The sequence below is a fragment of the Aristolochia californica genome, unplaced genomic scaffold, assembly GCF_029961685.1.
Source record: "Aristolochia californica isolate CCGP_79_NKW_82.1479 unplaced genomic scaffold, dmAriCali1.0.hap1 SCAF_13, whole genome shotgun sequence".
Classification (NCBI taxonomy): Eukaryota; Viridiplantae; Streptophyta; class Magnoliopsida; order Piperales; family Aristolochiaceae; genus Aristolochia; species Aristolochia californica.
Genome location: NW_027181804.1, coordinates 21,494,875 through 21,506,361, shown reverse-complemented (window position 1 = coordinate 21,506,361; position 11,487 = coordinate 21,494,875). Strand labels below are relative to the sequence as shown.

The 11,487-nt window shown below is 37.8% G+C and overlaps 1 pseudogene; it reads right to left on the bottom strand.

Moving 5' to 3' along the window:
• Positions 1-6,885: 6,885 nt before the first annotated feature.
• Positions 6,886-8,075, bottom strand: LOC137947695 (probable protein arginine N-methyltransferase 3; annotated as a pseudogene).
• Positions 8,076-11,487: the final 3,412 nt, after the last annotated feature.

Genomic DNA, 11,487 nt, shown 5'->3' with positions numbered 1-11,487 from the left:
ACCATGGTATCCCAATCCGCACACCGACTCTCACTAGTAGATATTTTTGACGGGGTATCAAGTTCCTCTGTCAAGGTGTCCCAACCGTTGATAATTTTAAGTTCCTCCATCTTGGAATTCAAACCATTCATATTTTTTATATTTTTTATGTTCTATTAAGTTCTCCATCATGAAATCCCAACCACTGATATCTTTTATGGGGAATTAAGTTCCTCCGTCATGAAATCCCAACCGTTGATGTTTTTAATATTTTTGATGGAGTATTAAGTTCCTCTGTCATGGAATCCCAACCGTTGATATTTTTGATATTTTTTGACGGGGTATTAAGTAAATAATGGTATGAAAAAGGATATTGAGGCCACCTCTTCTTCAATAATAATGTCTCATCCAAAGAGACATAATAGTTGTAGTTGAATATAACATGACCATCTTCCAACACATATAATAAACTTTATAAAAGAACCCATGAAATAATCCAATATAAAAATTTCTCCTTGGATGCACAATCTTCATTTATTCTCCCCCTTTCTTGAATATTTTTGTCACATAAAACTTATCCACAACATATGGAATAAAATACCACTTCCTTGTACTTGTTCTACTTCTCCCCCTCTAGCTAGAAGATAATGGCAGTGATCCCAACTTGAACCAAATATCGTAGATGTAGCAATAAACCCAAATAACAAAGATGTATAAATAACCCCTCAAACTAGGGAGAAGTGAGATATTTTCTTGATATATCAACTAAAAAAGTGATGCAAAAAAATGGGTTTAAATTCGGATTTTTCAATGCAACAAAATACCAGCATGACCTTTGATTCCTCCAATGTGAATATATCTTTAGATATAGATCCGATTGACATGAAATTTTCCCCTTATGAAACTAGACTTAAATAATTTTCATCAAAGTATAACTTCTGTTCATAAAATATAATTATCAGAAGATAAATAATCTAATAGATTTCGGTCTTTGTCATCGTGCCGAACAAAGCACTGTTTCTCCTTTTTTTTAGCATGATCATTATATTTTCCAAGATCAATATCTCATTATAAAAAACTCAGATCGAGAATTGGTTGAATAGGTAAGAAAATAAACTTAAATATATTTCTTTTGATATATAATTCCCCTAATAAAGTCTCGTTCTTGATAGCATAAATACCTTGGAAGTTAAGCTTTCTGCTGCTGCTCAAACCTTTTTTTCAATTTGACCTTTGCTGCTTCAAATATCTATTTCTCTTTGTGGATAAATCTAATTGAAAATTGGTTGAATATGTAAGAGAATAGACTTATAGATATTTATTTTGATATATATATATATATATATATATATATATATATATATATATATATATATATATATATATATATATATATCTCCATATAAGGTCTTGTTCTTGATAGAATAAAATACCTCGGAAGTTGAAGCTTTCTTCAATTGCTCGAACCTCTTTTGCAATCTGAACTTCGCCCATTCAAATATTAATTTCTCTTTATAGATAACTCCGATTGGAAAAAAAATCATTTTTCCTTCGAAGATAGACTGAAATATATTTCCTTCAATATATAATTTGAAATATTAAATTCTCAGTATAGAGGTGAAAAACACAATGCAAACTACGAGTGTAGGAACTTAAAAAAAAAACTATGAACCTAGACTTAAGGGTTTAGAGAAAAGGATCTCATTATCTCTGTGGGTTGACCAAGTCAACTCACAAAACATGCTCTGATACCATGTTGAATTTATGGAAAAGAGAAATACTTCATTGACTTCTTAACTTATTATAATCAGAGTACATGAACCTCTATTTATAATAGAGAAAAGTAGTAGAGTCCAATTACAATAAAACTACCTTTGTCCCAATTACACTCAAACTCTAACACTTAAAGATAAGTCCTAACATAATTAAATAACTCAATATAGATAAAAGACAAACATAACTCAAACTAAAACTCTTCTAGAATGTGGCCATAAGATAAAGATGCCTTTGTGAGTCCTTCTTGATCTTCCAACCAGCTTGTGGCTATCTTTGTGAGTCCTTCTTGATCTTCCAACTTATGTGATAAGGATGCCAGGACAAATGTTATGGGTTTGAACCCATCCTCCAATACTCTTATATATGTGGGTCTTCCTTGGTCATGTGGCTTGGAGCCCATCTTCCAAGAACATCACAAAAAATATGAACCCTTAGAGATCCATTTTAAGTTAGGTCCCTTTGGGATAACATTTGACCCATTAGGTGATCAAGACTTCCATTGCATCCCAAGCCAAGGTCAAGACTTTCTGTTTTTTTTTTTTTTTTTTTTTTTTGTTCTTTGGATCTTTGCTTGTGGATGGTGCTACTTTGTAGATTTGGGCACTTGTTTCTTCTATGTCATGGTTTCCCACACATATAACAAATGTTTGTCCTTTTTAAATGATTTGTTGTTTTGGTTCTTGAATTGGCCTCTTCTATAATTTTTCTTCTTTCTATATATCTTCTGAAGATGCATGGTGATAAAGTCCAATTCACTGGACTTCATTAGTGTCATCATTCACACTATTTGTGGCCGTAAGAGCAAGAATCTTCCTCTTGGGTTGCTCTGCCTCTTTTTCTTCAGGTTCAATCCCATAGGCTAAGAGGACTCCAAGTAGCTCTTTTGAGCTCGTAGTTCTAAATTTTGACGAAGTATTGATTCCCTTCTTGATTTTGATGATAACAAAAGTTTATTGAGCTAACAATTATAATTCTAATCTTTCTGATACACTTCCTTCAAGAGACAAAATTAAAAGGTCTAAATTTTGAATCGACACAAGGTTCTCAAAGACCACAAAATCCATGGAATGAGAAAGCACTCTTGAAGAAGCTCCATCAAAAGAAGAAGAAAAATTAAAGACTAGAGATTATGAATAATTGAAAAATGTCAAAACTCAGCCTATGCAAGAGAGAAAGCCCATTCTTAAAAAATATGAGGTAAAATACAAATTTTGGAGCTATTAAACATACTTAGGATTCAAACATGTTTTTAAAATGCATACACACATTTCATACATGTTAGAATCACTTAGGATCACAAATTCCTATGCTTTAAAAATTCACATAGTAAATCAACATCTGCTAAAAATTGATCAAATTCAAGTGCACATGATAGATATACAAAGCATGATCAATCAACCAAGGTTGATTGATCGATCATCTTGAACATGGCCAAACTATATTAAAAAGCACTATCTATTAAGCCTATTGGACTAATCGATCAATATTGTTCGGACAAACCAAATTCATATTGATTGGTTGATCCACCTCAGTGACGGATCAATCATATAGAAATTTTCCAATTAGGGACATAAGTGTGATAGATCATGGCAAAGTGATTGATCGATCTTGATATGCATTGCCAGTGGTAATTCTGTTTGATCAATCATATCATGTACATTGATCAGTCAAGTTAAAATGTCCGACCCATTGTGAAGATATTTGATTGATCATAAAATTGATCTATAAGTCAAATTTTGATAGAAAAATAGTCGTTATACACAATTGATCAATCAACCACTTTACACTCTTTGGTCATTGTAAAATCAACTTTTTTCATACACGCAAAAAAACAAAAAAATAGTTTGGCTTGGGGAACTTATAAATACTCCACCAAACCTCCCATTAAGAAGTTAATGAGCTTTTATTGGCATACCTATGTTAAGCACCTAGCCAATACTACCTAAAAGACCGGTCTAGTAGGTAGCGAAAAGCCAAGTACTTAACCCAAGACCATAACATCACACCCACCTTCACGAGCCGATGTCCACGATGGCCCACTTGCGACGGCCCACTCTAGCGACACTGGCCCGACCCACCTGTTGTGACCCTACCAATAATTTTAATCCAGCCTCTAGGTTACCCCTCCACTAGATCGCCCCCTCCACAAAGTTTGCTAACGCCGGGATTCGAACTCGCAACGTAGTGCCTGCTTTGATACCAAATATTAAGCACCTAGCCAATACTACCCAAAAGACCGGCCTGGTAGGTAGCGGAAAGCCAAGTACTTAACCCAGGACCATAACACCTACTTGCTTCTATTCTCAATCATTTGAAGATTCTTCCTAAGTGCTATTTTTAGAAAGAGTGAGCTACACTTTACAAAATCTCTGCATTCCTTTCTCATACCATCTCCTTGCATTCACTTTAGTCAAACTCCTACATTCTCCATTGTGCATCAAAAGTTGGAATCATGAAACTCTCAAAGGAGAAGGATATCTCTTTAATTTAAATTAGTGTAAGTTTTACCTTTATTTTTAATTATCATTTTCTGATAAATTCATCTAGTTCCTTGATAAATCTAGATAGAAAGGGCCTACTAGAGCAATAATCTTGCTAATCTCTTGGGGAGATTATATTGTAAATCGTGTATTTGAGGATACACGTGGCTCGAAGGAGATATGGAATCTCTTTCTTGTAATTCCAAGCTAATAGAGATATTATTACGAGAATTTTCCAAGCACAGGTTCTTGGGCAATGAATTTCAAGAGGGGACATCGATAAAAAAAAATTGGTGTTAAACTTCTAATATGTGAATTAATTTATATTTAATTTGAATATTTACTTTATCTTATTCTTCTACACCTTAAGTTTTTAAACTTGTTATTCTCAATTTACTCCTTCTTGAGAAGTGCCCTAGACCAAAACACTAAAAGTCTAACTCCTAATTAAACTTGTGGTAAGTGAATTACTTTATATTTATCTTGCATATTTACTTGATCTTATTCTTCTACACCTTAAGTTTTTAAACTTGTAATTCTCAATTCACTCCCTCTTGAGAAGTCACCTGGGCCAACACAATGAAAGTCTAACTCCTAAAGATAAGTCCTAAATAATTAAACAATAATAACATAATAGAAAAACAAATAATTAAAATCCTCTAAATTTTAACACTTATATGAGACTTTCTCTCTTGAGATTGTTGTAAGACTCTACCACAATAATTATTCCACTATGAGATTTCTTCCTATGAGAGTCATGTAAGATTTCCATATCTACTCTTCAACACTCACCATCAAGGTGGAATTCCTAACTTTAGCTTGCAAAGAAAAATATTGGTCTTCAATTTTCCTTCACCAAAAAAAATTCTTCATAGATGTAATTATTCATCTCCACGGATATTCAAGTTACATAAAAATTATCACAACATGTGGAATAAAATATCTCTTTCTTATATTTGTTCTTCTATTTCTCCCCCTCAAGATGAGTATAAAAAATAAAAACACCCGGCTTGGATAAAAAACTTATGGGAAAAAAATTACTCCTAGGAATATGACAAAAAACTTCATACACAAGTCAAAAATGGTCTAAGTCTAACGAAAAACTCTGCTCAATTTCAATATAAGAAAAAAAGCACAATTTTAGAGCACAAAAAAGAGACTACTAACTTTGTAAGGGTAGCTGAAACAAACACCACGTGTTGGGTAAAGAATAAAAGACTTGACTCAAGTTGGCTGTTGGGTGCACTCTTGTTCTTTAGAAGTATCAAATCTATAAGGATTTTTCTTGAATTATGAAAAATATGATAAATAGATGAAATATTAGAGGAGCATACAGATAGAGTGACCTTTTTTGAAATTCTAGGGGGATACTATAACGTTAGAACGGTGAAACTTGACAAAAGAGCTGAAGTATGACCTCAATGGAATTTGTTGGGGTGAGCTAAATTTTTCAGAGATTACGATGGAGAAGTTACACCTAGGTATATGACAAAAACTCCATACACAAGTAAAAAATGGTCTAAGTCTAAAGAAAAACTCTGCTCAATTTCAATAGCAGAAAAAAGCCCAATTTTAGGGCATAAAAAAGAGACTACTACCTTGTAAGGGTTGCTGAAATAAACATCACCTGTTGGGTAAAGAATCAAATACTTGACTCAAGTTGGATGTTGGGTGCACTCTTGTTCTTTAGAAGTATCAAATCTATAAGGGTTTCTCATAAATTATGAAAAATAAGATAAATAGATGAAATATTAAAGGAGCATATAGATAGAGTGACCTTTTTTGAAATTCTAGGGGGATACTGTAACGCTAGAATGGTGAAACTTGACAAAAGAGTTGGAGGAAGAATGACCTCAAGGGAATTTGTGAGGGTGAGCAAAATTGTTCAGAGATTATGATGCAAAAGTTACTCCTAGGAATATGACAAAAACTCCATACACAAGTCAAAATGGTCTAAGTCTAAATCAAAACTCTGCTCAAATTCAATAGCAGAAAAAATCCCAATTTTAGGCACGAAAAAGAGACTACTAACTTTGTAAGGGTAGCTAAAACAAGCATCACCTGTTGGGTAAAGAATAAAATACTTGAGTCAAGCTGGATGCTAGGTGCACTCTGTTATGGTTGTATGGTCCCAGATCTGACACAAGGATTCGTAGGAAGGAAGAAGAGAAACCGAAGATTAAGCCAAAGGGAAGCTTGAAAACCCTAGAACTTGCAAGGAGAGCTCCAAGCCTGTTTAACCTAAAATTAACCTAAAATCAATGCTTGTCTTTCTCATTAGTCTTACCTCTTAAATAGGGTTCACCCTGTTAGGGTTTAATATAAAATATTCCAAAAATACCCCTATAAATAAAATATTCCAAAAATACCCATGTGGCCTAAAACTAACATAAATTAATTAAATTAATGAAAAAAAATAAAAATAATAATATTATTGTGTACATAACATTACACCCCCTGGAAGAACGAGCTTGTCTTCAAGCTCGAAAGTAAGGTCTGTATGCCGACGTCTCCACTTGTATCCAAGTAGCATCCGTGATAGCTATGGCCACCCTCTAGACGTCCAAAACTAGAGCATTCCCTCTAGATTCTGTTCCAACTTTATTGGCAACGAGCCTTGTAGAAGAGATGGCAATTGGCTCCCTAAAAGTCAATATCTTTTGGGACCAATGTGTCCTTGATTTGTATGGGGAAGTGGATAGAACAACTGGCAATTCGTTACAGAATCTCTTGGGGAAAGCAGTCTCAAACCATAACACAATCCGTAACACTCCCCTGAACCATCAATCTTCGGTTCCAACTCAAAGCTAGAGGTGAAGTCTACATTACTTGACTCCATTGTCACTAGATCAAAGTTCTTGAGAACTGATGTTCTTGTTACAATATCACTACTGTCGACTACATCAACAGTAGGAAGCTGGGTAGCATCTTCCACAACTTCCTTCCCAATGATAGACATGTCAGATCCATAGACATTTTCCCAGAACGGAATGCTAGTTCCACCTCTCCCAAGTCCAACAACAACCATAGTTGCAATATCAGGGAGAATGGTCCCTGGTTGAGTTGCAATTAAACTCAGTATTCCAGTATCACAACCAACATCCAGAACTATTGCATGACTCATGAGAGAAGGATTATTCAGAATAGCTGCGCTATAAGAATCTGTCTTCACCTTGTCACTGATCATCTCTCTACAAATTCCAAAAGAACTGTACGCACCAAAATAATTCTCGTTTACATTCTTGGTTTCTCTGGCAGCAACATTTGCAAAAGAAACCTTCAGACTTTTATCCTTCCATTCCCGTGCAGGAAATCTTCCAAGCTCACCCCCCGACATGCCATTTCCAGCAATAACATGTTGGGCCTTGTTACCAGGAATTGGAAATTCATGAACATCTTCATGTACCTTCGTAAAGGGTCCATGAACATAAGCAAGTTCATATAAAACAACATCAAGAACATTCCCATCCTCCAAGCAAATCCGAACAAAATCTTTGACTTGTCCACCTCTCTCAGGAGTTCCTCTCTGTCAATTGTTGGAGTACATTCATCTTGGTCATCTTCGTCCCCGCCAAAACTATGTAGAAATGCATCCTCCAACATGAATGGTTTCAGATATATATCAACCTCCCAAGGAAATACTCCATTCCTATCAATTGTATGAGCTGAATGGAGATGATGGACCAGATCCATATTATCCTGGAACGTGAGCCCATAAATCCAACATCTGATGTGCAATATGAACTCGTCACCCTGAACAACCTTTCCCATAAACCATGAGACCAAATGTGCGATAAATTTGGCTCTGACAGTGGATCCAATATCATAAACTTGGTCCATGTGATTTTGAATAATCAGCATTGGTTGCAGCAGTGGCACTGTTGGCAACACTGGATTTTGCAGTGCCACAACCGCAAAATCAGGAGCACCCAGTCATCCTCCGTGAAACATTTCACTCAGTAACTCAGAGACGATCGCTGTCATCTCGTCGGCAATCTCTGGATCCTCATTGTAACACTTCCATTGGCCACCGGTAGTTACACTTTGACAACCCCGAAATCCTTTTTCCAAATCAACTGAGAGAGGATTTTTACTTGTTGAAACTACCTTGGAAGTCGATTTCTCATCCTCTACCTCCGACTCACCAATTTACCTAGTCAAATATTCTAACAGCCTTCTCCTAACAGAGAATCGAGAAATCTTGTTTACTTTCTAACTCTTAATGGAAGAAGGTGCTGATTCTGCTCCCACCAGACTTGGCCTTTCTTGACCTGAAGAACCCTGTTTTCCTCTATAGAGAAAGTGGTCATTGTGGCTGCCATTAGAGGGATTTTCTTTGTTGTTGAGTACTGTCCATATCTCATTCCAGTAACTATCCGGTAAAGAGTTAAGAGGAGTTCTAGGGGAAGCTAAACCTGAAGAAAGACTGCAACCTCTGGCAAATGTGGGCTTCACTGCACCAGAATTACTGGAGGAAAGAGATGAACAGGTATTCGCTTCTAGTGCAAGAGCTTGTAATGACTATGCCTTGTTTATCACTTTCTTCAAGTCAACATTCTCAGGGAAATTCATTCACCTCTAGAGACATGTGTTATGGACTCCATAGCATCTAAGGTAATTAACAGACATAGGATTTAAATTATGGAATTTCCTTTTTATGTATGTTGGTTTCGTTTGGTTTAATTGTAATTCTCAAGACTTGGTGACCCAAGGGTTGGGTTTGTCATTTGCGTCCCTAATCCTATTTATAGGGGAGAAGGGACTTATTGAAATGAAGTATTGAATCAATTAGAAAGGTAGAGGTCGGATTCTCCCTTCTGAGGTCCAGGTCGAGCCTCCTCCAAGGCTCAACTCGTTTTCACTGTTACACACACCAAACACAAGAAACTCCTCTCCACGTCAAGAGCAAACCTAGAGGGAAGAGATGGAAGAAGGGTGACGAGATCCATGGCCCGGGAAGACCCTAACATCTTGGTATCAGACAGGTTCACCCTTGGGGATTCCTCTTCCCCGGAGGATTTGCATCAAATGGTGGAGGAACACCGTCATGCCATTGAGGATAATTGCCAGCAAACTGCTGGCCTCCATTCGGCCATGTCAGCCTTGAATGAGACAGTGCAGCACCTGATACGGTGAGTGGAAGAGGGATTGGTTCGAGGTCAGCCGCCATTGGGCACCTCCAATCTTCCAGCCGAACACTACCATCTTCTCCCCCACCCCCCACCTCTCCACCATCAAACTCCCCCCACCATGGGACTCCACGCACTAGGCCCCAATTCGGTGCCAAGGTATGCGAAACTTGATTTTCCTTCCTTTGATGGATCTACAGACCCCTTGATCTGGTTACTCCACTGTGACTAGTTCTTTAACAATCAAAGAACACATGCGGATGACCGGATCCATTTAGCCGCATTCCATCTGCTCGATGAAGTGCTTCTATGGTACCACTAGTTTAAGTATGAAGATCTTGCTTTTGATTGGGATTTATTTAAAGAATACTGCATGTTAAGGTTTGGTCTGCCTACTCATAGCAATCCTTTGGGTCATCTAGTGAACTTGAAATAGATGGGAACTATAGAACTGTATCAGAAACACTTCCAGGAACGACTGGCCCATGCCACTCGCTTTGTGCCACCCTCTCAGTATGTTAATCTTTTTACTGCTGGATTGACAGAGGCTTTGCGTCTAGAGGTAGAATTGCAGGACCCTCAAGACTTAGCCCATTCTATGAATCTTGCCAGAACATAGATACAAAACAGTGTGTACTGAAAGAGTCTCTGGTCAGAAGACCTTCTTGGCCGAGCAGGGCGACCACCCCTGCCCCTGCATCCTATTCATGGACTCCACACACTGGGACACATCCCGCTCCACAAGTTGATCCTTCCCCATCCACTCCACTAGCCCAATACATTAAACGATTGTCTAGACCTAAAATGGAATAGCGGTGAGCCAAGTGCCTTTGTTATAACTGTGATGAACTGTCCAGGGTCACCAATGCAAGAGGTTGTTCTAGTTGGAGGTCTTAGATGACACCGAGGAAGATCATCCAGTGGAAGACAGTGTTGAGGGCAAACAAGCTGAACCAACTATTTCCCTCTATGCTATGACTGGCATGCACAACTCCAACACGATGCAATTTCGACCAGGGTTGCAACACCTATAGTTAGTGGTCTTAGTGGACTCAGGCAGCACCCACAACTTCATCAGTCAGCCAGCCACCAAACAGCTTGGATTGGTCATTCAACAGAACACTAACATATCCGTCTCAGTGGCCAATGGGGCCAAAATATCCAATGCGGGTATTTATCCCTCCACAACATTTTGTATTGAAGGACACTCCTTGTAGCCGATTTTTTGGTCATTCCACTGGTTGGGTTTCACTTGGTACTCCAGATTAAATGGCTCCTAGACGTTCGAGCCGATCTTGTGGGATTTCAAGGCACTTACCATGACGTTTACAGCTGGCCAGCATCAGATTACCCTTAATGGCACACATGCTACTGCGCCCTGCGCTCTTCAGGAAATTCAGGTCCAGAGCACTGAACACTGTAAGTTAAACACTTTACTTATAGAATTTGGTGATTTATTTCAGGCCCCTACTGCCCTTCCACCTATTCGCCATTGTGATCACCACATAAGGTTGAAATTCGGGATTGAACCTGTGATGGTTCAAACTTACCGTTAACCCCACTTATAGAAGGATGAAATTGAGTGCCAATGCCAGACTCTGCTCGCCCAAGGGATTATTCAGCCTAGCAAGTCTCCATTTTCCTCCCCTGTGTTACTGGTCAAGAAATATGACAAGTCCTGGAGGTTTTGTGTTGACTACAGGGAGCTCAATGCTCATACAATTAAAGATAAATTTCCCATACCAGTGGTTGATGAGCTATTAGATGAATTACATGGTGCCACCTTATTTACAAAACTGGACTTGAAGTCAGGATATCATCAGATTCAAGTTCATCCTTCAAATGTGGAAAAGACCGCGTTTCGCACACACCATGGGCATTTCGAGTTTCTCTTCACGCCATTTGGTCTCTCCAACGCCCCTTCCACTTTCCAGGCCTTAATGAATGAGGTGTTTAATCCACTCTTGCGGAAGTTTGTTCTTGTTTTTTTTATGATATCCTGGTATATAGAAAACACTGGGACGAGCACCTTCAGCATCTCTGCCAGGTATTTACTATATTACGTTCCCATCATTTGGTTTTAAACCAATCCAAATTTTCAATGGGCACGTCAGAGGTGGCAT